At 36.1% G+C, this 25,739-nt stretch overlaps 1 protein-coding gene across 4 annotated transcripts in view; it reads right to left on the bottom strand.

Annotated features, from left to right (window-relative positions):
* Positions 1-24,414, bottom strand: part of TFPI (tissue factor pathway inhibitor) — a 68,977-nt gene extending 44,563 nt beyond the window's left edge. The window contains exons 1-2 of one of the 4 annotated variants that reach the window (XM_068544805.1): positions 24,145-24,375; positions 5,237-5,414 (exon numbers count right to left, since the gene is read on the bottom strand). The gene's annotated coding sequence lies outside the window, so the exon portion shown is untranslated. Of the gene's footprint in view, positions 1-5,236; positions 5,415-13,922; positions 13,942-24,144 lie in introns of those variants that run through there. The other 3 variants (XM_068544804.1, XM_068544807.1, XM_068544806.1) reach the window with 3 other exon arrangements.
* Between the last annotated feature and the right edge of the window lie 1,325 nt (positions 24,415-25,739).

The raw sequence follows: 25,739 nt of genomic DNA, 5'->3' as shown, positions 1-25,739 counted from the left end.
ATCCTATATGAAACATTACACCCATGTTAAGAAAACTGAAGCTCAGAAAGGGAATATAATTTTTCCAAGTAGAATGAAACTGAGCTAATATTTGCACCTATATCTGTGTAACCTCAGAGCTCAAGGTCACATCACCATACCAAGCTGCTGTCCCAAGAATTGGTCAATCTGTCTCAGCATTGTCTAGAAAGCACCCTACCTCCAGCTGCCTTCAAGGTTATTCTGGTTTGCTTGACAAGTATATTACTGTGGTAGAGGTGGCTATATCCCATATGGAAACCAAGAGCCATCAAATCAATCCAAGTAATGCCCTAAGTAACATCTCTCTCCCTCCCTCCCTCCCTCGCCCCTTCCTCCTTCCTTTCCTCCTCCCTCCCTCCCTTCCTTTTGCATGTTTAGTGGTTAAGAGGAGGGATCTGGATTAACACTGTGATATGAGCTGAACTGTGTCCTCTCCAAATTCATATGTTAACATCTTAACCCCCAGTACATCGGAATGTGACTGTATTTGGAGATAAGACCTTTGAATAGATAATTAAGGATAAATGAAGTCATTGGGGTGGGTCTTATGACTGGTGTCTTTAGTAAAAAAAAGAGAACGCAGACACACAGAGAAAGACTGACTATAAACCCAGGAGAGAGGCCTTAGAAGAAATAAACCCTGTTGACAACTTGATCTCAAACTCTAGCCTTCAGAACTGTAAGGAAATACATTTCTGTTGTTTAAGCTACCCAGTCTGTCATACTTTGTTTATGGCAGTTCTAGTAACCTAGTACAGACTGTAAAACTTTAAATACCAGTTCTGTACCTTACTAGTTACGTGAATTTGACAATATATTTATCCTCTCTTTGCCTCTATTTACTCATTTATAGACTGGGTATTTTACTAAAACCTATTTATAGAGTGTGAGGATTAAATGGAAAGGTCATTAGAATGATGACTAATACAATAAATTTTAGCTATTATAATCATTTTAAGTAATCCTTGACATCATTTTGGGTGTAGTGTAAAAAAGGAAGCAAAATATTTTGCTTATTCTTTGTTGAGCTATATTGAGCTTATTCTTTGTTGAGAATGTCATCTCAGACTCTTTGAAAATCTAAACAATTGAAAATATAGCACTGATTTGTAAAGCCCTTAGGCCCAAACTGAGAGACATTTTTGTTATAATTTGTTTAGGTATGGGAGGTTTCCTGGGCTACAAGTTGTAAGATGAGGCAGTACAAATCTTAATGTAAAATGAATGTTTTTCTAAGAATCCAAGTCCATTGGAGCTAGAAATATGTTGGCAGTTTGGCTTTGGTGAGAACAACTCAAAGGAAATGGCAATGGATGTTGATGTGGATGAGAACTTGTGGCAGGATTCAAAGAGCAAAAAGCTCACAGGTAATGGAAGAGACCAATAGTAGGCTGGAAGGATAGCGTTAAATTTCTTTCTTTTTTTTTTTAAATTTTGGCGGTGTTGGGTCTTCGTTGCTGCATGCGGGCTTTCTCTAGTTGCTGCGAGCGGGGGCTACTCTTCGTTGCAGTGTGCAGGCTTTCTCATTGAGGCGGCTTCTCTTGTTGCAGAGCACGGGCTCTAGGCGCGCAGGCTTCAGTAGTTGCAGCACGTGGGCTCAGTAGTTCTGGCATGCAGGACCTAGAGCACATGGGCTTTAGTAGTTGTGGCTCATGGGCTCTAGAGTGCAGGCTCAGTAGTTGTGGCGCATGGGCTTAGTTGCTCCATGGCATGTGGGATCTTCCTGGACCAGGGATCGAACCCGTGTCCCCTGCATTGGCAGGCAGATTCTTAACCACTGCGCCACCAGGGAAGTCCCCAGCATTAAAGTTCTAATACATCATTTTGGGAAAGGCATATAACAACATGTAGGCAGTTATTACTCTATTCTATCATTAGTTTTGGGGTACACTCTTGTTATTTTGTCATCTTATAAATTTATCTGGAAAAATCACATGTTGTGTTTACGTGTATATTATCATCATGGTGCTTATATAATTTAAACTTCCGAGTTCAGATTTTCTTTATCACACATCATTGAACTTTTTCTTTTTTAAAGTATTACTATTAATCTCTAAGTTTAATGAGTACTTTGCCATGTCTAAAAGAAATTTCATGTTGGCTGCTTATTTATTTGCAGTGTAGCAATGAAAGACAGGAGAGACAAAACCCAACAACCAGAAAAAAAGAAAAAGTATAACTTGAAAAATAATTCCAATTTTCTGCTCAGCAGTGGCAATGTTGTTATCCTCTTGGTGTTTAATACTTCCCTCCACTCAATTTGGCTGAACCCTGGGGGAGCTGCCCACTAAAACCTAGAGCTTGTTTTTATCTCTAACCTTTGTGCTTTCTTGGCTGTTTCTCATTTTGGGTGAGTTTGCAGTGCCCTAACACCAAGGATAATGAATGAAGAAAGGTAACATGAGAATAAATCTACAGTAAGTGGAGGAAGACAAAAAGCCCTATTGGTATTCTTACAGTTTCTTTTTTTTTTTTTTTTTTTTAATGTTTTGAAGTTCATTTTTTATAAGTAGTATTTTCAACTGAAAATTCCCAAATATTCACAACAATTAGAGTTTGGAAATGGATTTTTGTTAAATATATTTCTCACTAGGCTTCCAACACTTGTTCTGGAATAGAGTTACTGAAATTGCATAATCTCAGTGAGAGATTTGAGAGCCAGATTTTTCTCAGGAAAAGAGTATTTTTCTAAATAAATACATTGTGAAAATACAAATGTTTGGGCAGTTTCCCAAGAGAGATGTAAGGCTGTGTAACTGCACGGTTGCCACATACCAAATTCTAACAAGTCAGTACAGAGCCTTATCTCTTCATTAACTTCCCCCCTGGATCTCACATTACTGAGGCATTGAGTCATCACTGTAAGCATTATTTTGGTATCAGGATTATTTATCTATGACCTACAGTGAAAATTAAGATCAAATTTCCTGAGGCTCTGGCTGTATGGTATATTCACCACATTTATTTTAAGAATGATAATAGAAGTACAAAGATATATCATTATAAAACATTTGTATTTTGTAATGATTTATTATTTTTTGAAGTGGTTTCTTACCTATTAGGTTACTGTATCTTTTTTTTTAAATTTATTAAATTTATTTATTTTTGGTTGGGTTGGGTCTTCGCTGCTGCAAGTGGGCTTTCTCAAGTTGCGGCGAGAGGGGGCTGCTCTTCTTTGCAGTGTGCAGGCTTCTCATTGTGGTGGGTTCTCTTATTGCAGAGCACGGGCTCTAGGCACGTGGGCTTCAGTAGTTGTGGCACACAGGCTCAGTAATTGTGGCTCGCGGGCTCTAGAGTGCAGGCTCAGTAGTTGTGGCACACGGGCTTAGTTGCTCCGCAGCATGTGGGATCTTCCCGGACCAGGGCTCGAACATGTGACCCCTGCATTGGCTGGCGGATTCTTAACCACTGCGCCACCAGGGAAGCCCCAGGTTACTGTATCTTGATAATAATGCTGTGTAGCCAGTGGGGCAGGTATACTGAATTTATGTTAGAGATACATGGTTTGTTTTCCAACCTCATATGCCCAGGTGGCTAGTAAGTGACAGAGGCAGGATAGGATCCCAAAGCACCCTTAAAATAAACAAGATTTGTGGAATAGAGACCAAATCCAATGCAGGAAACTATAATTAAATGTATTAATCACTTAGTCTCTCTCTGTTTACTTCTTTTTGTGATATACCTTTATTGTGACTTGAAGAAGATGATTAGGCAATATCACCATGGGAACTACGGGATAAAAATTGATTTCTCAAAATAATTGATTTCTCTGGTTTGCTAATCCTACAAGTACAATTAACTGACCAATATAAGTTTTTACTGTGATCATCACTGTAATTTTTGATTCAGTAAGTTGTCTAAATGTTTTCTATTCCTAGCTTTAGCTCTACACTTCATTAGTAATTATACTTATTACTGTGTAAATATTTCCACATCACTCTATCCATATATATGGGTAGCTAGTTTTTGGCCCAAGCCTTAGCGAACCATATTAGATTAGGGAATAGGTCATAAACCTTAGAAAACTTAGGTGTTTGCCTCTCATACCTGGGAAGAGGATACAGAAGTTCACCCATCAGTCACAGCCTGAATGAATAGATTAGAAGAAGTCTACACAAGGGAACATCTAAAAGAGGTACTTGAAAAATCTGTTAAGTAACATATTTTCTCTTTTTTCCCCAAACTTTAGAAGAAATAGAAACCACATATACACGCATTTAAAAAAATCTTGGCTAAAGACTAGAGTTGAAAAGAGCAAATTCCTATTTTACTTAAGCCCCATTTCAAACATGTAATTATAGTCAGCTCTTGAAATATCTGGGATTAATTTTCATATTGTCGATTAAGTCTTTGTTTAGATTTTCTCTCTAGATGCCTGCTTTTAAGCCACCTTATTTTTGTTTTTACCATGGGGTGGTGAAATTACAGTTTGTCACTTTAATGATAATAAATCATAATACGAAAAGCAGTTTCCAATAATAAGCCTTAATTATTATTTCTTTCTCATTTATATTTCACACTCTAAGAGAATGTTGTTAAATTATCCTCATTTGATAGAGAAAACAAACAGTGGTTCAAAATGATAAAATAACTTTTCCAAGAAAACAGCTTGTAAGCGGTTGTGCAGATGTACTAATTCTAAAGCAAATGCCTTAGTTATTGCTTTATACTGTCAAATTAAAAAGAAAGTTTTGGTAAAAGAAAATGTAAATATTAGTAAAAATTATATTTACACATTCCTCTGTGGATTGATTAGTGTGATTTGTTGTAATAAAAATGGTTAAGTCAAAATTTGAAAAAGACACTACAGATTTGATTAAGGCAGTCATCATCTTAGAATGGAACCATGCTCCAAAGCATGTTGGCAGCGTAAGTTGTTTGGAACTCTGAGCATGCAATGTTATAAAGGAAGTTTATGTTGATAGGCCAGCTGGTAAAAAATGAGTGAAAGAGCCTCAATGCTTAAGGTAGGCAATCATCAATGACCTAGTCCAGGTTAGAGGTTTGGCAAGAATGCTGAATTAGACCTCGTTCAAGGTAGTTTTTCTTTGCTATCACTTCCAACCAGCCAACACGGCTTGAAATGGATCTTTGTTAGGTAAGGATACAAGTGATTTTGTGGATAAAGCTCACAGGAGCTATCTTAGTCTACTACGGCTGCCATAAGAAAATACCATGAACTAGATGGCTTAAACAACAGAAACAAATTTCTCACAGTTCTGGAGGGAAGTCCAAGACCAAGGCATTGGCAGAATCAGGCTCCTGGGGAGAGCTTTCTTCTTGGCTTGCAGAAACCACCTTCTCTCTATGTCCTCAAGTGGCCTTTCTTCTGTGTGTGCATATATAGAGAGAAGGATCTCTCTCTCCCTTCCTCTTCTATAAGGTCACCAATCCTGTCAGATTAGGACACCACTCTTATGACCTCATTTTAACATTAATTATCTCCTAAAAGTCTTATGTCCGAATACAATCATATTGGGGATTATGGTTTCAACATATGAATTTGAGGTGGGAGGGACACAATTCAGTTCATAGCAGGAGCCCTCCTAGTTTCTTAAGAAAGTATCTCTAAACTTGATTAGTAGATTTGTTTCAGAAGCAAGGGTCACTTCCCTTTTGTCATTAGTCTGTGGGAAGAGATACATCAGCCCTAGAGTTTGCTTTTTAATGTGTAAGCCAATTCTTTTCTTTCTGCACAGTTACAGACTACCATGTTCTATTTCTTGTTGCTTAGGAATTAAGCCTGAGGCAGGACTGGCCATGGCCTGCCACATTCCTATAGGAAATGTAGAATCACCTGTACTATAAGGATGCTTAGTATCCAGTTCTCTCAATTTATGTGCTTTTGTTGGGTTTTTGTTGTTATTTACTAAGAGGGGATGTGTTCTGAGAAAATTGTTCTGTATAATCTCATCTAGGAAGAAGGTGTCTTTTAAAGTTCACAACAAGAAGGAAAGACTTGGCAGGTAAAACAGACCCTCGCTGCCTAATCCCTTCTCTGCTTCATTCCTCAACTGTAATCACAAATCATGTGTTCCAGAGCAGAAAGCACTGCCCTGTATGTCAGTCCTTATAACTTGAAATTAGAGAATAATTTTTACTCAGCCAGTTAGTTTTCTGGGCTATGAAATTACTGAGAAGTTTTATTTTAAGATTGGATTTTTTTCATAATTTTGCATAATAAAGTTTATTGAATTATCCTAAGGGCCTGAAAACTAAGTATGTACCATTTGCTGCAAGATTTTAGGAAAATGAGAAGTTATGATTACTCTTATGGAAAAGGATGTAGAGACACTCCCAACTGCAGCAGAGAGGAAATTCTGTGGTAAATCCCTACTCACAGGGTCTTCCTTACCTCTCCACCCCTGGAATCATGCTCTGATTCAATCTCATAAATGCTATGGATATATTGGTTCTGTATCAAATCTCTGCTTAAATGGAGTCTTTTCAGAATCCTGCCTTGAACACTGAGACAAAATAGCTCCATGATTATGTTCCATTCCCTTTCACGTTTTTTTTTTAAATCACTGCACTTATCCCTATGTAACACATTTTCTTACTATCTGTTTTCTCTGTCCTTAAAAGCGGCAATTATATCTGTTCTTTCTGGTATCTAATAGGAGCTCAATAAATGTTTATAGAACAAATCAATGAATTAAGGGTTCTGCAAAAAAGAAAGTAAAAAGTCACTGGAGAAATTTAAAACAAATGTATAAACTAAAATTATTTAAAACTGTATGAATGAAAGGGAACATAATGGACTTCAATTATAACTTAATCCTCTACTAGAGATGACAATAAGTATTCAACTAATTATTTCTTCCTTTTCTCCACCCTTACTTCTAAGAAAACCTGCCCATATTCTCTACTCATAAAGTCAGCTCTCCAAACTCCTACTGAATGGATAATAGTGAAGTCACATTAGCATCTGGCCACTGCTGACTTGCCAAGGGGTAGACATATATACAGAGTCAGATGATTTGCTGGTCTATAGAGAGAGGTGTGGTGTAGACTTCCAGAGAGGGCCAAATAACAAGAGCTCACTAGAGAGGCTGCGATGGTGATCTTAGTTGTTCTTTTTTTTTTTTATTTATTTTTTATATAGCAGGTTCTTATTAGTTATGTATTTATACATATTAGTGTATACATGTCAATCCCAATCTCCCAATTCATCCCACCACCAACAGCCCCCTGCAACCCGGTGATCTTAGTTGTTTACATTCTAGTCTCTGCCTTAGCTCATGACTGTATGTTCTCTATAATACTCCATAGTCTATCAAGGAATTCCAATTGTGCCCTTGAGGTCTTATTATATGTGTTGTTTATTTCATCTAAATGAATCTTGTTTTATGACATACAATTAAAATGTGATATATTTTATTATCACCGTAATTGACACAATGGTCAATGTCTTTTTATTTTAAAAAGTCAATAACAGAAAAGTAAATGTATCTAAGGAATTTTTTCTATGTGTATTTTGCAACAATTTAGTTATAATTTTATGATACCAATTTAATTTTTTCATTCAAAAATATCTATAGTATATTCTTTTAACATAACTTTAAGACTATAATAAGCTTATCAGTTCTAGGTACCCAGAAATTTTATTTTCCCCATCTTTACAATGAGAAAAATACAAAAAATGTTAACAATAAAACCATCCAGAAATTGTCTATTTAATTTGTGTTTGATGCCATTTAGAAAAAAATGTAGTTTGGTTTTCATCTAAGTGATATATCTGTATAAATCTAAAGTAAGCATTCTATGGTGGTTACTAGAGCCTGAGGGATGGGAAAATTGGGGAGATGTTGTTTAAGGGCACAAACTTATAGCCAGTAGATAAATAAGTCGTGGAGATCTAATGCACACCATAGTGATTATAGACAACAGTACTGTATTATAAACATCAAAGTTGCTAGGAGACTAGATCTTAATTGTTCCCACCACAAAAAAGAAATAATTATGTGACGTGATAAAGGTATTAGCCAATGCTATGGTGATAATCATATTGTTATGTATAAATATATCAAATCTACACATCATGTACTTTAAATTCACACAATGTTATATGTCAAATATATCTCAATAAAAAAGTAAGCATTCTATTTGGTATTATTGAGATAATATGAATCATAGGCAAAATTTTACTATGACTATGTATTACTAACTATAATAGATTTAAATAAATATTTTCATCCAAAGCAGGAGTGTTTTAAGTATTTGTAAGATGTTCATTGGAGCCATGAAATAAGAAGCTCAATATGTAGACATGGAGCTCAGGGTAGACATCTCTGTAGAGACAGAAATGTGAGAATCAACATAAAAATGAAAATTACTCTGTGGAGTGCTGAGGTTGATTTGATTAACAAGTACTTATGTAGCATTTGACATGAAGCAGGTGTTCTTCTGAATGATTGTGCAAATATTAATTCACATAATCCTCACAGTGACTCTATAAGGTGAGTGTGAAGATGGGGAAGGAACATCCTATAAGTGAACTGTGGAGAACAAGGATGAGGGAAATAGGTCTAAGAAGAAGATTAAGAAATAGACAGGGAAACAAAAGGAAACCTGGGAGGCTGTAGTGACATAGATGCTAAGGAAGTGAATAGTTCATAAAACTGGCACAAGTTGACAATGTCTAAAGCACAGAGGGTTCAAGTACAAGATTTAAAAAACATGCATGGGGTTTAGTGACAGTGGCATTGTCAGTACCCTTGCACACTGCAAAATAAAATTTGGTATAGTGGTGGGGGGCAGCAACTGGTGACCTGAGGAAGGAATTGGAACAAAGGCTGTGAAAACAGCAATTGAGGATATCATTTTACAAATCTATGCTGGAAAGTAAGAGAGGGTGTTTGAGGGAAACTTTTGTGGAGGGCTTAGTTTAATATGATTCTGCCACTAGAGAGGAAGAGACAAAAGCTAAAAATAAAAATAAAATAAATAGAGACTGAGATCCTGGACACAAGTAAAGAGGGTCTAACCCTGGCCTGAAGAAAAGAGTAACTTCCACTGAAATGAGGTTTTCTCTGTGGGGAGAGAAATAGGACACATTTTTCAGAGGTGTGTGTGTGTGTGTGTGTGTGTGTGTGTGTGTGTGTGTGTGTGTGTATGCGTGTCTTGTGATGGAGCTGTTGAAGAGTAGGCAGAAAGTTGAAGATTTTCAGACTTCCCTGGTGGTGCAGTGGTTAAGAATCTGCCTGCCAATGCAGGGTACACGGGTTCAAGCCCTGGTCCGAGAAGATCCCACATGCCATGGAGCAACTCAGCCCGTGTGCCGCAACTACTGAGCCCATATGCTGCAACTACGGAAGCCCACACGCCTAGAGCCCGTGCTCTGAGACAAGAGAAGCCACCGCAATGAGAAGCTCATGCCCCGCAATGAAGAGTAGCCCGTGCTTGCCACAACTCGAGAAAGCCCGTGTGCAGCAATGAAGATCCAACGCAGCCATAAATAAATAAATTTAAAAAATGAAAATTGAAGATTTTCTTGCTGTGATTCAATTTTCTATGTGAAGAAGAGGCTGAGATTTTCTGTTCAAAATGTCAAGAAATAATGGACTTTTAAAAATGTTAGGGTTTGCCATTTTCTCTAGGTAAAATAAAATGGCGTATCGAAAATCTAAAAGGATTATGGGCTGCTGGAATCCCAAACTATAAATTCATAGTAATTTGTGCTTTCAAAATTCAGTGCCCTTTCCCTCCAGATTCAGGAATTAAACTTTTGAAGGATTCAGAGTTAGATTTTATCAATTGCACAGAGATAAAGGACAAAAAAGGCAGGACTTTGAGTAGTGTTGGCAAGCGGAAGTATATAAGTGGCTTATTATTTAATCGTCAACTAAAAATTTTTCCTTAATGTGTACTTTCTTTGTTAAAAAACGTAGATGATACTTTAAGGTACTGATATGACACTTGGGAATTTAAAAATATGAAAATGACTAAATGTACAATCTTTTTAAGAATAGGAAATAATATTACATTTTTAAACAATGTAGGTATGCAACATTGACAATTATTAGATATGGCAGTACATCCATCCACCAGATGTAATATTATACAAAGTTAAATTGGTAATGATAATGACTAGAAGATTAAGAGGGGATTAATCATGGTAATATGAATTTTAAAAGCTGTATACAAAAATATATGTATACTTTAAGATCAACTAAGCAATAATTGCTGTTTATACAGAAAAATATGCTTTAATAAGGGAAATTAGGTCAGTGAGATTATGGATATATTTTTGTCTTTTTTTCTTTTTAACTTTGTAAGGTTGTTTCAGTCATCTCATTTGCTTATGCAACAACAATTCTCTGTCACTTTTCATTGATAGATGAACTGAATATGTTCATACGTCCAGTTCTCAGGGAAGGATAGCCTATGCCCACCTAAGGAATAAATTTATAAATAATAAACTCTTCATTAATCCACATTAATCATGGTGATTCCATTTCCCTTACAGACATTGGTTTAGATATTTCTATTTCATAAATCTCTGACCAATGAGATGAGAAAGGAAGTATGCTATCTTCCAGGGCTGGGGAACTTTTGAAAAGGTCCTTATTCTAAATGGAGCCACATGGGAAGGGCACATAATATTTCCTTCCACTTGTTTTGTCTGTATGTGATGACTATGACTGAAGCAACCATCTTATAATGTTGAGGAGAACTATCCCTAGATAAGGATGACCTGCTGTTAGTGATGGAAATAAAAAGATGGAAAGCACTTAGATTTGTGTTGAATTAACAAATCTTGAGGCATCCTTTGTACTTTGTATAATGTGAACTAGTAAATGGCCTCATATTTAAGCTACTCATGCTATGGATTTTGCCTTCTAGCAGCCAAATGTAACCTGACAGTTATTTTGCTGTTTTTATTTCACAAACTGGCTATTAACCAACTTTTTCAGCGTTTTCGATTGGAGGATGCTTGGAGGATGGGAAAATAATATCATTACTATAAAGCTCAGGTCAGAATCCCCTTTTCTTATCATTAAAATTATTTTGGGACTTCCCTGGTAGCACAGTGGATAAGACTCCACGCTCCCAGTGCAGGGGGCCTGGATTCAATCCCTGGTCAGGGAACTAAATCCCACATGCATGCTGCAACTAAGAGTTCACATGCCACAACTAAGGAGGCTGGGAGCTACAACTAAGGAGCCTGCCTGCTGCAACTAAGGAGCCCTCGAGCCGCAACTGAGGAGCCCGGCTGCCTCTACTAAGACCTGGTGCAACCAAATAAATAAAATATTAAAAAAGTTATTTTGCCCTTAAAATAATGCCTGATGTTTTGCTTTATAAAAGTCGGATTTTCAGATTATATTCTAAAAATACACCCAGACTAATGATAAAATATGAGAAACAATGAAGCAAAACATTCTGAACCTGGTAAGTAAACTAATATTGGAACACAGTAAAATACAACAAAAACAACAACAAAAACAAGTCTCCCCAAATAGTTGCAGACTATTCACTCTAATCATGTTTACTAAAAGATTGGCCAATCCTTCAGGAAACATCTATTGGATTTGGCTCTTGTTACAGGAAGTCATATTTCTGGAGAACTGCTTAATGTGGAATTCTTTAACGTTAGCAAATATGTCAAATCACAACATTTATCTGTATTTTAGACTGTGACAATTTCACTGATTAAAAAGTTTGTTACTCTCTCTCTCTCTTTTGGATATGAAGTGGTTGTTAGGTATGATTTTATAAAGCAGGGAAGTTTCCTCTAGGAATGAAATGTTAAAAGCTGTTTACCGTGTAGGTCTAATTTCTTGTCATTTGTAATACTATGAGAAAGAAAACTTAAAAAAAAAAAAAAATCCCAGAGAAAAGAAATAGCTATGCTGGGAGAAAAAAGTGAGTATCTTCATGTTACAACCAAATAGCATACAACATATGTAAACTAAGTTTATTTAAAAAATTTTAAAAAGCTGAAGTGAAGGGCAAGGTCATAGAATTATATACTGCTAGAGATATAAAAAACTACAGGGATAAGTATCTAGAATATCCTGCGTTTTTTAATAAGGACACTGAAGCCCTGAAACTAATTTTTTCTCTCCAAAGTCTTACATTTGCATATTGACAGAGCTTCAACTCAAACACAGGCATTGTGACCATCCCTAAAAAGGGCAACTGCAAGCTTAAGAAAGACCCACTATTTTCACAAATATCTTCTTCTTTCTTTTTTCCCCTAAAGTGAATTTCAGATTATTTACACTCTCTAGAAATTAGCAATTCATCAAAACATAAGTAGGGGATTTTTATTCTCTGTTTTGGACTAAAGTTCTATAAGTGAAGTAAGTCAAGAAACTCACCAATTATTTTTTTAAACTTTTGTGTTTATATTTTTTAAGAGGAAAAATAATCTCCCTCTAAATAATAATAGGGAATATTAATTCTTATTACCAGCTAAGAGAGAAGAGTGAGAGAACTGGATGTGGAGAAGGAAAATTGAGAAGCAATAAGAGAGAGCGGGAGAGTAAAGAGATAATTATAAAGTTAAGAATAGTGGAAATGTAGGGACTTCCCTGGTGGCACAGTGGTTAAGAATCTGCCTGCCAATGCAGGGGACACGGGTTCGATCCCTGGTCCGGGAAGATCCCACTTGCCACGGAGGAACTCAGCCTGTGTGCCACAACTACTGAGCCTGCACTCTAGAGCCCGTGTGCCACGACTACTGAAGCCCACATGCCCTAGAGCCCATGTGCCACAACTACTGAACCCATGTGCTGCAACTGCTGAAGCCCATGCACTCTAGGGCCCGTATGCCACAACTACTGAGCCCATGTGCTGCAACTACTGAAGCTCATGTGCCTAGAGCCCATGCTCCGCAACGAGAAGCCACTACAATGAGAAGCCCGCGCACCACAATGAAGAGTAGCCCCCGCTTGCTGCAACTAGAGAAAGCCCACGTGCAGCAATGAAGACCAATGCAGCCAAAATAAATAAATAAATTAATTAATTAAAAGAAAGAATAGTGGAAATGTAAATATGTAAAAATATTTCTGAAATTTGTAAGAAAGGTCCAACGAGAGTGTATATATTTTACTGAGAAAAATACAATGAACAAAGGAAAATAAGATAGAAATACATAATAAAAGAAATAATGCCAAAGATTCTTCCTTATATAGTTGCCCATAGCTACCAAAACTCTTAGAAAAAAGGTGGGGAATTATTTTGTCTAGATATTACAGTTAAATTTGTAAGACATTTTGTCAAAAGAAGGTGGCATTCATTTCTTTGAATGAGTTCACCTTTCCTCATCACAGGGACTCGTCTTAATCTAATCCAGTTTAACAGCAAAGATCTTCATAGTATGCTGTTTTCATTTTTTTCCTTTAAGCAGGAAAATAAATAAATAGATAAATAAATAAAACTTGGTATTATATATCTAAACCAAAATGGAGATTTCTGCGGATATAATTCTGGTCAACTACTAATGCCAGTAGCCCCAAATGGAAGGAAATGAAAAAGAAGAGCAAAAGAATACAATGAATTTTGGTGTGAGAAAAGAAAAGAATTGAATATATTAACGATGTCTTTATTATCATTACTGTCCATATTAGAAAGAAAATTACATAGAAAGACCTATGGCTGCTTCTGTCTATTTTTTCTCCTGTTTGTATCTGCTCTTCTAGGTACCCATTATTTAGTAAGATAAGAAAATGGTATTTCAGGACCATTGCTTCCCTGATTATATGTCTATCAATCAATCTATCTATCTCCTGATTACAAAATTAATTTATTAATTCTAATTAATCTATTAATTAATATTGAGTATGACATCTTAGGCAGGAGGTATATGTATTTTGGAAAGACAGTTGAGACCTTCCTAACAGGTTTCTAGTTAGAACCTTGATTCATAGCTTATGTAATTCAGGTTATTTTACCTTTTTTAATTTTAAAGATCAATAGATAAAGTCAAGTCTGCTTCCTCATTTCCCCTCAAAGTCTGTTGCCATCTTAGATTTTGTCTCTGCTCAGAGAAATATATTGGAAACTTCTCAACTTCCTGCTTTTGATAGTATCTGTTGTAGTATGAGAAAAGGAGAGGAAATGTTAGTGCATGTATGGGAAGTTCCCACAAAATATTCCTATACTGTCATTTCCTTGAGGGAAAGAGAAGCAAAATTTATACTCAATACACCTGAGGCTAGATATTTATAACATTCTGGTGTCAGATGAATAATCAGGTAACTTTGTTTCTGACTATGAAAGTGTTATGATTCCAAATATTAGCTAAAGTTTTTATACTTAAGTACAATAAACATGTTGAACCAGTAATGATCAATTTTCTCCCTCCTCAGTGAGAGTAATTCTGCGGGTGAAGTAAGTCCGAAAGTAAAAAACCCGGGAATTTCTGATTGTGCTCTAATGAAAAGCAACTGAGCTTAGTTAAGATTGGAACTGCAGCTGTTCGTGACTACACCCATGACATCCTGAGTTCAACTCTCTGAGTCATCATTGTAAAGGAACAGAGGTCCCAGGCAGCTAAGTCATGGTCCTCCAGGAACCATTAACATGTTAATCTTCAGCCACTTCCATTCAGACTGTAAAATGTCAGACCCATGAAACAATGAACTATGGACTCAGAGAATGAAAGGAAACTAGTGCTACTTCCTATTTTACTCATAGCATCCAATAAATAGTTCTTTTTTTCTCTTGGTTCCTCACATTGAATGCTCATTATTTTACATTTTTATAAATATCTGCTAGTTTCTCTAAATTGCCATTCCTTTTTCTCCTATTCATATTCTACCTAACACATAATCAGGAATCAGATAGCATGTTCTTGTTAAATGCCCTACTTAATTCCTCTGATTGTAATTTTTGAGAATGAAGACCAGAGTTTTTATTTGTGTTAAGTTACTTCAAATCCTAATAGGTTAATTTATAAATGATTAAAATTTATCACATTGGGCTTCCCTGGTGGCGCAGTGGTTGGGAATCTGCCTGCCAGTGCAGGGAACACCGGTTTGAGCCCTGGTCTGGGAAGATCCCACACGCCATGGAGCAACTAAGCCCGTGTGCCACAACTACTGAGCCTGCACTCTAGAGCCCACGAGCCACAACTACTGAGCCTGCGCACCACAACTACTGAAGCCCACACGCCTAGAGCCCGTGCTCCACAACAGGAGAAGCCACAGCAATGAGAAGCCCGCGCACCGCAAGGAAGAGTAGCCTCCACTCACCTCAACTACAGAAAGCCCGCGTGCAGCAACGAAGACCCAACGTAGCCAAAAATAAATTTAAAAAAAAAGATCACATTGTACACTTTTTGTACCCTGCATAAGTTCTAATATATAAAAAGCACATAGTTAATGCTCAGCTTTAAAGATATTAAAAATTGACTCTGCTTATTCAAGTGTAATGATTGAACTGAAGATCTTAAAATAATTTAATCTCTTCCAAGACTTCTCAAAAAAGATCTTTTCTCCAAGATTTCTTATACATAGGATAACTTATCCATCTCTACCACACCCTTATCCCTCCTATGTCAAGTTTATCGGCCTTTGAAATCTTTATCTTCCCTTCTTCAGGATATATTATTACTTGACACTCTTTTTTGATCCCAATGCTATATACTATTTTCCTTGGATATTTAATCATGTCTCAGATATATTTTTCATGGTGATATGTAAGCTCCTGAGAGATCTGAGGAAAACTATACATTCCCTTCTAAAGAGCAAATGCATGGCTCAGATATTTTTTCACACATGTTTTTTGAGGACCATCCATGAATGCCCATTTACTCATATCTTTTCAGAAGAGGCTTCCAGTACCTATTAGGAAGGATAGATGGTCACTTGTATCTCTTTGGCCTCTGAATAAGGAGATGGTAATATGGAATGCAGGTGGTGGTTGGGAGAGCAATGTTGACATAGTAGTGATAGGGCAAACATTGGTACCTAAGGAACCTTTTCCTTTCTTTAGGGATATAACTAATAAATGCAAATGGCTTTAAAGGAGTTTCGTCCAGAGTTTACCACAAATAGAAAAACAAAACAAAAAAAAAACCCCCTTTTGCCATGTTAATTGAGGCTAATCTAAATTCTCCCTAGTTAAACACTTTTCTTCCACTGGAACATTCTTCAGCAATTCCTTAAGAGAAAAACATACAAAAAGAGGTTAATCCTGGGAAATCTGAAACTTGAAAAAAATTATTAGCACTGAAAGGAGGGCCTGAGTGTTTCTAAGGTAAATTGCTTATCTCATAATTTTTTTATAAACCTGCATTAGTGCCAGGATGTAGATGCCATAATGATTTCTTTACTGTGTACCTGTTTTCCTTTCCTCATAGACTGAATAACTATGCTAAGGGAGACTAAAACCACAGAACTCAAATAAGATGCATAGAAACTTCAATAATGTACACACTCTTACATAATTATAAAAACAAATTCTAACGCTAAATATAATTTTTGTTTACAATATTTGTCATTTGGGATTATCTGTTTATATCAATTGGTATATATAATTAAGCAGGAAACACCTGAAACTTCTTTCATAAAAAGAGAAAGTTTTAATTTGTGCTGTCAATGAACTTTCCCAGTTTCCAATATGTAGAAGTACCCAGGAATCAGGGGAGGAAAGATAATTATGAGAAACTGTGAAAGGAAACTATCAATAAAGGCAATCTTTAATTCATTGCAAAACTATGGAGCCTTTAGGTAAATAACACTCAGCACTCAGAGTTTTGGAAATGCCTATTGAACAAGTGACAACTTGATTGGTTTTAAGCTTGTAGAATGAATTTGTCATCTAAAATAGAAGAGAGTAACATATTAGCCGCCCAAACAACTACCATTATCAGGAAATCATAATGAAACAAACTGCTTATCTGAAATGAAATAATTATTTTTTAGAAATAGTGAATTTAAGTTTTTCATTGTACAATCATGTAAATATATTTACTCATCTGACATAGTTGCTGAGATATAGCAGGCAAAAAATGTACTTATCTTATCCAGGCCAATGAATGAATTACAGTTTATATGCCCTTAAAATTTCTCATTCTATTTATGTTTATTTTTAGTTTTTTAGGATATCATTAAAATATAATTTAAAAAAGTAGCCCTTCCACTGCACAGCAAAGGAAACCATAAACAAAACAAAAAGATAACCCACAGAATGGGAGAAAATATTTGCACACGATATGACTGAGAAGGGATTAATCTCCAAAATATACAAACAGCTCATGCAGCTCAATATCAAAAAAACACAAATAACCCAATCAAAAAATGGGCAGAAAATCTAAATAGACATTGCTCCAAAGAAGACATGCAGATGGCCAAAAAGCACATGAAAAAATGCTCAACATTGCTAATTATTACAGAAATACAAATCAAAGCTACAATGAGGTATCACCTCACACCAGTCAGCATGGCCATCAAAAAAATCTACAAACAATAAATGCTGGAGAGGGTGTGGAGAAAAGGGAACCTACACTGTTGGTGGGAATGTAAATTGGTACAGCCACTATGGAGAACAGTATGGAGGTTCCTTAGAAAAGTAAAAATAGAGCTACCATATGATCCAGCAATCCCACTCCTGGGCATATACTCAGAGAAAACCATAATTCGAAAAGATGCATGCACCCTAATGATCATTGCAGTACTATTTACAATAGCCAAGACATGGAAGCAACCTAAATGTCCATCGACAGATGAATGGATAAAGAAGATGTGGTACACATATATAATGGAATATCGCTCAGCATTAAAAAAAAGAATGAAATAATGCCATTTGCAGCAACATGGACAGGCCTAGAGATTAACATACCAAGTGAATTAAGTCAGACAAAGAAAGACAAATATCATATGATATCACTTATATGTGGAATCTAAAAAAGAGATACAAATGAACTTATTTACAAAACAGAAACAGACTTACAGACTTAGAAAACAAATTTATGGTTACCAAAGGGGAAAGGTTGTAGGGAGGGATAAATTAGGAGTTTGGGATTGCATATACACATTACTATATATAAAATAGATAATTAACAAGGACCTACTGTATAGCACAAGGAACTCTACTCAGTCATCTATAATAACCTATATGAGAAAAGAATCTGAAAAAGAATAGATATATGTATATGTGTAACTGATTCACTTTGCTGTACACCTGAAACTAACACAACATTGTAAATAAACTATACGTCAATACAAAATAAAAATTTAAAGAAAAATAGCCCTTCTACTTCCAGCCACAATGGATTAACATTGGATTTATCCTCCCACCTGAAACAACTTAAAAAAATAAAATAGTCAAAATGTATTCAATGATGGTTTCCCGCTAACTAAATATTGGTCAGTGAAGAGCAGTGATCCCATAAGGATGGGAAACAAGAGTTCAGCCCTACATTCCGAGTTGCTCCAGCACACTGACTGAAGGGAGTTTCCACATTCAAATTCAGGAAAAGGAGGTTCTGGAATTGCCCAGTGGTCTCCCTGAGTTTAGGAGAAAGCACATTGTCTGCAGAGGCCAGGGTAGCTAGAGTGTGCACGGTTGTGTAACAGAGTAGAGAGCTATACAGAAGGAGAGATCCAGAAATCTTCAGATGGCCCTCAAGTCTTCAGCCTAATACTGATCAGTACATATACAAGAGAAAAGTACCCAAGTTTGGGTAAAGAACCACCTTAAAGGGCTAGAGGGGAATAACACTTAGAACACACGTAAAGCTGTGAATATTTTCTTGTCCTTAAATTGCAAAAACCTCCATTCATGGTGCATTAAGCAGAGTAGTCAGAAAGTTTTTTTCTCAGTACTGGGAAAAAAATTAACCATAGAATAAACATTTCTCTGATTCTGCCTAACAAAGCTTGACAGTGAGATAACAAAATACAAGATTGCTTCCAAGTAATTAAACTGCAACTCAGAACAGAGCTCAATATTATTTACAGGAATACAACATATTCAGCACTTAAGAAGGCAAGATTCATAATATCAGGCATTCAAATAAAAATTATAAGGTCTGCAAAAAACAGTAAAATATAACATAATGAGAAGAAGCCAAATGACACAGAAATGACACAGAAAATAGAATTAACAAACTAAACTAAAATTAAACTAAAAGTTTAACTGCATTCATAAACTAAACTAAAATTTTAAACTAAAATTTAAACTAAAATTTTAACTGCACTCATATGTTCAAGAATCTAGAGAAAATATTGAGTGTGTTAAATAGAGAAAGAAGATAAAGACTCAAACTGAGTTTCTAGAGATGAAAACAACATTATTTGAGATGAAAAATACACTAGATGGGATTATAAACACATTGGACATAAAAGAAAAGATAAGTAAATTTGAAGATATAATGATAGAAACTATGTAAATTGAAACAGAAAAAAACTAAAAATATTAATTTTTTCATTTACTATTTTTGATTGTGTAAAATAGATATACCATGAAATTTGCAATTTTAACTATTTTTAAGTGTACAACTCAGTGGCATTAATTACATTTATATTTTTGTGCAATCATCACCACTACCTACTTCCAAAATGTTTCATTACCCCAAACAGAAACTTTGTATCCATTAAGCAATAACTCACCATTCATCCCTTCCTCCAAACTCTGGTAACCTCTATTCTACTTTCTTTTTCTATGAATTTGCCTATTGTAGCTATCCCATGTAAGTGAAATTATACACTATTTGTTTTTTTGTGTGTGTCTGGCTTATTTCACTTAGCATAATGTTCTCAAAATCATTCATGTAGCATGAATCAGAAGTTCATTCATTTTATAGTCACGTATATTTGAAATTGGTTGCACATAGAAGAGTGAGTAGGCATTTGATATTTTGATATAATCATTTTGATTCATTTCCTGGGATACTTTGAAGTTTATTCCTAAAAGAACTTTAAAAATATTACCAATATTTTGCAACAAACACTACTATTCTGGAGACTCACCCAATTTATGAGATTTACTCCATTTCTAAGCCTTGCGAAGTAAGGAATGAGGTGATGTTTAGATTACAGGATTATTACAGGATTCAAGGATGGGATAGATGTTGGTAAGAAACATGAATAGGAGAGACAGAATGAGGTTGGCAGCAGGGTGTTGGTGGCACTGAGGGTGTGGTACAGTTGAAGGGGGTCAATGGCACTCTATGCTTGGTAATAAAAACAGTAGGGGCTTCCCTGGTGGCGCAGCGGTTGAGAATCTGCCTGCCAATGCAGGGGACATGGGTTCGTGCCCAGGTCTGGGAAGATCCCACATGCCGCGGAGCAACTAGGCCCGTGAGCCACAACTACTGAGCCTGCGCGTCTGGAGCCTGTGCTCCGCCACAAGAGAGGCCGCGATAGTGAGAGCCCCGCGCAGCACGATGAAGAGTGGCCCCCACTTGCCGCAACTGGAGAAAGCCCTCGCACAGAAACGAAGACCCAACACAGCCATAAATAAATAAACAAATTAAAAACAAAAAACAAAAAAAAACCCACCACAGTATATCAGTGCTGTATTGATAGATACTTTTACATTCCTGATGTTGAAATAGCCTAATCAACAACATGTAATATTTCTTCAGTCTAGAGAGAATGCTACCATCACATTTTGATTGAGGAATTCCTTGCAGTAATTCTGTATCTCCCCAGGTACCTGTGGTCTATCAGATGGAGCAAGTGAGACAGAAATATTGCAGCACTGGGACTCCTAGTATGGATCATGGACCTCTTGTTTTTAAAATAATTTTAAAATATGGTTGTTCCAACTAAGAAAGAGCATAGAATCACAAAGGAAGGCCTGAAGAGAGACGAACATAGCAGATTTGACATGCATCCAGTGCTTTTTGTTATTGCTTTTGAAAAGAAGACAAGTGGAAATGACTAGGGTGCCCTCATCCTATTGGTAGCTGAATCCTAGGCTCTGGTTCTACACAGCACCTGCCACTTGAAGTGAAGACAGGGAGAGAAGGGTAATGGGAAGACTGGGCTCCTGGAGATGATACATCACACCAAGAAAGCAGTCACTGAGGATCTCAGAGACCCAAGAGAGGTGGTCTAGCATAGAGAGAACTCTCTGGAATAACTTGCATCCTTTCTTCATTTTGGTGAGATTTAATATCCAGAAACAAGGACTTCAATAATCACTCCATGTCTTGAATTCAGATTTCTCCAAATGCAGATGGTAACAATCAAATAATTATATCATTGGTATTTTCTATTAAAAAAAATATAATGCATTTAAAAGTATTTTTGTTTTGGGACTTCGCTGGTAGTAAGACTCTGTGCTCCCAACGCAGGGGGCCCGGGTTCGATCCCTGGTCAGAGAACTAGATCCTGCATGCTGCAACTAAAGATCCTGCATGGCACAACGAAGATCCTGCATGCCACAACTAAGACCTGGTGCAGCCAAATAAATAAATAATTTTTTTTAGAAAGTATTTTTTGTTTTAAAAAAGACAACTCTGCAAATTAAATTTCCTGAGTTACATGTTTTAGATGGTAAACAAGAAAAGGGTGGCTGAAGACAGCCTTTATTGAGAATAGATGAGTTGGACTGTAATACAATTTTTAGATCGTGTCTACATAGCAAAAATAAATTGATATAATTAGCTAATTTTAATCAATATTATTATTCTACTTATTTAATTTATACCAATAAACAAGATTTTTTTGAAAACCCTGTTCTGAGTACTTCCCTTTCCTTTTCATATTGTCTCTCCTGTCCCACACCCCCCCCCCTTTTTTTTGGCAAGGATGTTTATTTTACTTTTTTTTTCTTCTATTAAGTAGAGATGTTTGATTCAGTTGAAATCTGTATTAAAAGTTTGTGACAGTGAATTTAGTAAACCAACAATTCCTAAAGAATCTATAGCATATCTACTATTTGGTTAGATTGCTAGGTGTTCTGGGAATAAACAAAACCTTTTCAGTTTGGCTTTTTTTCTCTAGTAGTCATCTGTCCAATTATGGGTTTGTTTTTTTTTTATAACTTTATTTATCTATTCTTGGCTCCGTCGGGTTTTTGTTGCTGCGCGTGGGCCCTCTCCAGTTGCAGTGAGCATGGGGCTATTCTTCGTTGAGGTACGCAGGCTTCTCATTGCGGTGGGTTCTCTTGTTGTGGAGTACCAGCTCTAGGTGTGTGGGCTCAGTAGTTGTGGCACTCAGACTCAGTAGTTGTGGCTCGCAGGCTCTAGAGCTCAGGCTCAGTAGTTGTGGTGCACAGACTTAGTTGCACCACGGCATGTGGGATTTTCCCAGACCAGGGCTGGAACCCATGTCCTCTGCATTGGCAGGCGGATTCTTAACCACTGCACCACCTGGGAAGTCCCCCAATTATGTTTTGAATTTGAATGATGTAGATAACTAAGACCAGGAAATTAATTCTTAGGAGGGAATAAGTTAGTGTTATGAAAACTATAGTTTAATACAAAAACAATTTTCTATTTCATAGATTATTTTTAAATTTAGCAATACTGTTTATAGTAGAAGATTCTAGGCAAAATAGTTGTACAATCAATAAGCAAATGAAGCCTAGAGTTACGGACAACCAATCAGACCAGCAAGCACTATGTGATAGCATAATCCATTTGAACAGGACCACATTTCCCAAAGAGGTTTTCATCTAGTCATTGGAGATAAAACAAATGCTTAAAGATATCAGACTGTACCTTTAAAAACAAAAAACAAAACTGGTACAAGTCAGCATACCTAATAGAGAACGGAACCAAATAGTAGTATATATGCCATTAAAGCTCTCTAATAAGATTGTACAGTTACCTGAAGAAGACAAATTTGGCTTCCCAATATAACCATTCAAATTGTTAAAAGTAAATATTTTAAAGTTTTACATCTGTAGTGTTAATTATCTGTACTTACATTAATAGTTTTCCAACTCTGTTGATCCCTAAGGATATTTTATACCATTTTATTAACCCATAGGCCCCAAATTAAAATTTCATACTCCAATACATTTTCAGAGATTATTCACCCTTCAGTTTAAGTATTAGATAAAATATAGATTATATGTCTTGAAATAATCATGCACTAGAATGATGAGTATAAAAGAATCCTAAAAATGTTTTATGAAAGGTTAAAAAACTTTGCAATATCTCAAAATTGACACAATTTTTCACCTCTGACGTAAATATTACGCTTTTACACACAATAAAATATGACTCTCTGGGCTGTATGTTTCCTGCTTGGGTTCTGCCCTTTGTATTTAATGTTATCACAATTATACAAAGTCATTTTGTGACTAATTTCCAGAGCACTGAGTCACAGTGGGGCTGTTACTTATCTTTTCTTTTTTTTTCTGCACAGCACTGCTCTTGGCCCTCATTTTTCCATTAATACTCATACAAACGAGTGCTTCCATAATTAATTTTTTTTGTTTCATTATAGTTCTGTGGTTGTGTACTTCTATACCATGTGCTTTCTTTACTACCAGAAGCTAAATTTAATATCGTTTTATAAGCAAAAAGAATATGACAGTACATCATATAGGTATGTAATCTATTGCTTTAATTTACGTAATTGTACTATATATAGTGCAATCCTATCTATTCTTATTTTAGTATATTTAGAATATGAGCTTTTGTTTTTGGAGACGTGTAAAGTATTTTCTTAAGAGAGATTAGTTAATGCTGGCAAGAAATATTTAGACTACAAGGATTCTAATGTTTATACCTTATTTTAAATATCATCAATTAATGGCAATGAAAGAAGTTTCTTTAAACATAAGGCTGCCAGACAGTCTCTTTATTATATTTCTTTATATGTTACTAAATAATGTTTAAAGGTTAAAAAAAAAATCTTCAGAAAATTCCAATTAAAGACACAATTAGTAAAGAACTGCCACTACAAGATTAAAATTATAAACAAGGCTACATCTCACCGACTTTTTATGTTCATGGTCTTAAAAGCATAATCCTATATTGCATATATATTTGCTTAAAACTAAATGGAAAATGCTGAGTATTTAGTTTAGCATTGCAATGAGTTTGTTTACAGAGAAGGGTTGATTTTCATTGTAGGGTTAGACAATGGTCCTCCCCTACAAGTCTTTGCCTCTCAGCACCCTTGTTCCCCCACCCCCACCCCCCGCCAAGGAAAAGAAATAAAAGTTATTTCTCATGGGCTAGAAAGTATATTGCCAAGTACTCACGAGTAAAATCTCTGAAGAAAGTTCTTGGAAAGATTTTTTCAAAGCGGAGTTGAGGTCATTTTGTTTTCCCTTCCAGGCACTGAAGAGAGGATTTATCTTTTCTACTTCTTCTTTTAAACAGATCAGGAAACTGGGGAGTGAAGAATAATGAAAGAACTGCAATCTGATCCTGCCAGCAGTGAAAGGGCGAGGTAAGAATTTGACTTTTATCCAGCTCAAAGTCACTCCCATCTGTTGGAGCAAAGAGGAGCCTCAGAGCCGGTCTCAGAGATCACCCACAGCTGGGAATAGCCAGGCTTCCTGTTTAGGTCACTCCAACTCTTTTTAGGCTAATTTCGCCAAATTATTCTAAAGCCTTTTCTATTATGAAGGAAACAGACAAAGGAATCAGCTTACACTAAGATTTCAGAATTACTATTTTTGAATAACTATCTCTTTTACTTTTCAGGATTCTTTGTAATCAGTTAAAAAAAAAAACACTTTTTCCCCCCAGAGCTATATATTTTTAAAATATTATATATTTGTCATCATGTAGTTACTTAATAAAGTGAAACTTTTTTTTTTGCAGTTTATTGCTTCTTCAAATTATTTCATCCACGTTGTCAATATATTTGTGAAAAACACCTGAGGGCTATTGAAATTCCCTTTGATTAGAGAGGCAATGCAATGTATTGCCTGTTGCAGATTGTCAGGCTGTAAACCCTGCCTCAGCTACTTACTAGCTTTGCAACTTTGGTCAATTATTTAAACTCTCTGTGCCTCAGTTTCTTTTTCCCTAAAATAATGATAAAAGTTCCTAAGTTTGATATAAGTAGCAAATGGATTAATACATATAATATATATACATATAAATAGACATATAAAGCACTTAGTCCTCCACACATAGCAAACCTTCAATAAATGTTAACTATCATGTTTATTGCTGTTGTTTATATCATAATTATTATTTTACATGATATGTAAATATTTAAAGGCATCACTCACTTTGCTCTGCTCTAGGTCACTATCGCTGAAGTTAACCCTTGGTATTTCCGTAATGGAATTATGGCCATATCAGGCTAAGATCACTAGAGATTTCGTAAGATGGCAGAATCTTCTTTGCCATGACGGCTGAAGTCATTTGATCAGAAAATCCATCAGTTTCTTGTTTTCTCCATCTCTGATTGTCTTCATGTCTTCAACTTTTCTTGCTTCCTTCCTTTGACCTCTGGGTAAGGGGTTGTTACTGAGTCCAGGCTCATACTACTCGCCTCAGGACAGGCCAATAAATCAAGAGATGGGCTGTTGGGGCAAGGAATAGCGACTTTATTCAGAAAGCCGGCAGGCCGAGAAGATGGTGGACTCCTGTCCCAATAGAACCATTTTGCCTGAGTTAGAATTCAGGCTTCTTTTATACTAAAGGGGAGGGAGGAAAGTCAAACCTTTCCTGGTTCCCCTCAGCCTCTGGAGAGGCTGTGTTAATTTCTTCCTCTCTGCAGTCATTCACAGGTGGGCCTAGTCAGGATGTTTTCTTGTGAGCTAAACAAAAGTATTTTAATTTAATGCTCATTACCTGGGAGGCAGGGTTGCCAGAGATGGGCCATTATGTATAATTT

This window comes from Eschrichtius robustus, chromosome 5 (genome assembly GCF_028021215.1).
Source record: "Eschrichtius robustus isolate mEscRob2 chromosome 5, mEscRob2.pri, whole genome shotgun sequence".
In the NCBI taxonomy this organism is placed as follows: domain Eukaryota; kingdom Metazoa; phylum Chordata; class Mammalia; order Artiodactyla; family Eschrichtiidae; genus Eschrichtius; species Eschrichtius robustus.
Note: the sequence above shows the minus strand (reverse complement) of the source record. Positions and strands in the feature narration are given on the sequence as shown.